Source organism: Megascapheus bottae, unplaced genomic scaffold (genome assembly GCF_031878675.1).
Source record: "Megascapheus bottae isolate mThoBot1 unplaced genomic scaffold, mThoBot2.hap1 HAP1_SCAFFOLD_40, whole genome shotgun sequence".
NCBI classification, from domain to species: Eukaryota; Metazoa; Chordata; class Mammalia; order Rodentia; family Geomyidae; genus Megascapheus; species Megascapheus bottae.
In genome coordinates, this window is record NW_028327715.1 from 5,061,526 (window position 1) to 5,065,398 (window position 3,873).

At 39.2% G+C, this 3,873-nt stretch overlaps 1 long non-coding RNA gene across 1 annotated transcript; it reads left to right on the plus strand.

Moving 5' to 3' along the window:
* The first annotated feature begins 2,416 nt into the window (after positions 1-2,416).
* On the plus strand, positions 2,417-3,054 carry LOC150039410 (uncharacterized). The gene is made up of 2 exons (XR_016534446.1): positions 2,417-2,522; positions 2,644-3,054. It is a non-coding gene; the product is annotated as an uncharacterized LOC150039410 (long non-coding RNA).
* The last annotated feature ends 819 nt before the right edge of the window (positions 3,055-3,873 follow it).

A 3,873-nucleotide genomic window follows, 5' to 3' on the forward strand; every position in this document is an offset into this window, starting at 1 on the left:
ATTGAGCCTAAGTTCCTTTGAGTCTGGCTTACTTCACTTAATATGATTTTTTCTAAGTCTTTCCATTTCCTAACAAATGGGGCGATGTTATTCTTTCTGACAGCAGCATAGAATTCCATTGTGTACAAATACCACAACTTGTTGATCCACTCATCAACTGAGGGACATCTAGGTTGGTTCCATATCTTTGCTATGGTGAATAGTGCTGCAATGAACATTGTTGTGCTAGTGGGTTTAGTATGTCCTTGTTTCTGGGTGGTTGGGTAAATGCCAAGTAGTAACAGCTCTGGTATTGGGCTTAATAATGGCTGTTCATTTCCTTGTGGTATTGGATATTGAGCTTAAGTCCTCAAGTCACTGAGCCTAAAACCTCATGGTTTTTATTTGCTTATTTTCCTTTATAAGAGTCCAGGACACATAATTACTTATTTGATTTTCTATATTCTGGATTTTTCTACTTATTTAATTAGTACATATTCCTCAGTTTCTACAGTTCAGCTAACTTTGACCACAGGTTGGATTAGATTAAATATTTTAGCAAGAATATTTCATATATGAATTATAACCTTGATACCTCATATTATCAACAGACAAGTGGTATGATATTCTACTATCAACAGTGCTAACTATGACTATTTGGCCAAACTGGTTACTACCATCTCACTATTGAAACCAAGATCCTCCATTTTAATTTATAAACCTTTGAATAGTCATATTTACCACTGCATGTGTGAATTGTTTTATTCCCCCAAAGCAATTCACCTGGAGATACTATTTCATCTTTGCTAATATAAGCTTGAATAAGATTTTATAGTGAGTATTTTAAATTGGGGATTTTCTTAGTATTTACAATGATTTTGTAACTACTTTCATCTAGCTCCTGCCTTAGAAAATTAAAAAACCAATGAATTAAAATTATGAAATTAGCATTTCAAAAGCCAACAAGACCTGGTGCCAGAAAATACTTAGGAGGATTTAGTTCAGCTTTCTTTCTTTATTTATTTACTAACTTCTTTATTTTTGTGCCAGTCTGAGGTTTGAACTCAGAATCTGGGTACTGTCCTTGAGCAAAAAAGCTCAAGGTAGGCACTCTACTATTTGAGCCACAGCTCCACTTCTGGCTTTACTGTTGTTTAATTGGAGATAAGAGTCTCAAGACTTTCCTGCCTAACCTGGGTTTGAACAGCAATTCTCAAATCACAGCTTCCTGAATATTTAGGATTACAGCCGTGAGCCACTGGTGCCAGATTTCTCTATTTTTAAGGACATTGAGGCTGAGAGAGAGAATTGATCACAATGAGAAGGATCTAGCTTCCCTGCCAAGTCTCTTGACCTTTGAACTCTGATTCATGGAAACCATATTGATGCTTATTTCCATCTCATTATATCCTGAAGGACCTCTCAGATACTTCCTGGACTTTCCTGATGCTTGCCTTCGATTCCACCCTGGACTTAACTATCATTTGTTCTTGATAGGGCCTTGCTGAGAGGAATTTGGCCCTATCAATTAACTCGATGAGCTATGTCTTCTGGCCAGGAAAAATGTCTGCAACTCCCACACATTCTATCCTAAAACCATGACTGTGACTTCCCAGGGTCTCATCTGCCCATTTAAGGTTGTTTAACATGAAGACAAAGTTAGCTGCTATCTCCTACCACTAGAACATACTAATTCCTGTTGGATTCCCAACGGAAAGAGCTTACTCTTTGATCTTATTATGATATAACTGAAGTGACAGGTGCTGGTGGCATGTCTGCAATCTTAGCTACTTAGCAGACTGAGATCTGAGATCATGGATCAAAGCTAGCACAGGCAGAAAAGTCTGTGTGAATCCTATGTTCAAATAATCAACAAAAGGCAAGAAGTGGAGTGGAAAAAGGTAAGGGAGGGATAGTGCCTTGGCACTGTATTTAAGACCCAGTAAGCACACACACACACATTGATGGATGAATGGACAAAGAAAATGTGTGTATCTGTCTGTCTGTCTGTCTGTCTGTCTGTCTGTCTATGCATACACAAATACATGATTGCATACTATTTAGCCTTATAAGGAAAGAAATCTTGTTATTTGTAACAGCATGAATAAACCTAGAAGCCATTTTGGTAAGAGAACAAAGCAAGCATAGGGACAAACCTTACGTGATGTCATTTATATACTATCTTGAAATTTTGTCTGGATGCTTCTTTCCCCCTTTATGGTTCCTTTACATTAGAAGGTCTTGGAAACTGGAGACACCCGCAGCCCTGGTGATTTATTATACTTTCCTCCTCATAGACTTTTTGCTTATGAATACTCAGTGCTCTATTCTGATAGGCCAGGGTCTCATATTCTTATTGGATATTCCACACATAAATGTTTGCTCAAGGTCTTACTACATTCTCCCTATGTAATTTGTTCAAATTTCACAGTAAATGCTGAAAAACCATTCCTGAGAGAATCCATATGCCAGGAGAAAGCACACCTGCAGATGAAGAATATGCAAGGCCTTCGCTTCCCTAACAGAGCTGTGGACTTCTTCAGGTCGAGTTCTACTTCCCGGAGAGACTGTGGTGATTACATGACTAATTACCAATGGGAATGTAGGATCGTACCTCCTACAGAGTAGACAATTACTAACTGCTGGTGTCTTCTCTGTAACTAGGAACCAGAACAATTTCAATTCCATGTCTTCTGGTCTGCTTGGAAGTAACCAGACTCATAGACTGCAATACGATTACAACAGCATCAAGGTCCTATGAGTGCCATCTGGCAGGTACCAGAGATTCTGTGTCACCAAGTATAACATATGGGGGCTACATACTTCTGGGGATGCCCCTGGAGTCACAGTTAAGTCTATGTAGGTCCCCGGTGGATACAGAGTGCTGAATGCTCACGTGGACACTAATGGAATAATGCTTTCTCCAAATCAAAGTGGCTTTGGCACCAAGTAAACAAGAAAAGAATGAACAAAAGAAAATACAATCAACTGGCCTCTATTGTTTCTCTCCTAATTTCAAGCAGATTTGGCTAAAACAGAAACAAAATAATCACAATAAAGGTGGTGGCACTAAAACCAGAGCATCCTTTTAAGTAAACGATGCCTTGTCAAATACAGTGGGTTTACTCTGAGCCAGGTCATATAGGTACCTTCAGGCCTGGAAGGTCTCAAGTGGGTTGGATCTAGGATTGCCTTCCTGGGCACCCATTGTAAGGTAAGGAAGGTCAAGACCAACATTTCCACATGCTAAGCCTTAGAGCCACGTTCATAATAAAGACAAGGTTAGGATGTTGTTATCTTCCACAATAGCCATAGGTTGGTCCATGCTGATATTGTGCTCTCAGTTCTCAATTTTCTCCATTACAAATTCTTGCACTTCTGCACACTTTCAGCAGCCTGCACTTATAGCCACACCCTGAGGTCTATCATGAACTTCCTAAAATGCGAGTATCAATATCCACCCACTCCTACAGAGCTGCTCATCTTCTAGCTGGAAGTAACTGCTTGCCATTTAATTCTCACCCCAAGCTTTTGACATAGGAGCTATTATTATCTCTACTTTTCAGATTAAGTAATTGAGCTCCAAGTTCACACAGCTCATCACAAAAAGAGGCAAGGATTCACACACAGGTGTGTCTCACATCAAAGTTATTTCACATTATTTATTTATTTTTTTACTGGTTCTACATTTTGCCTATTTCCTTGAAATCTCCAGTTTAACCTATCAACTTCTGACTCAAGAGTCTTCCTTCACTTGTCCTAGTACTCCTATGCTAATGGAAACCTTCTGAGCAACTCCAGGTTCACTGCCTTGGTTTATCTTTCCAGCCTGCCAACCTGCACCCAGCTTTATTACCTCCTGACAACTGGTTACTGTTGTCAATCATTTTAACT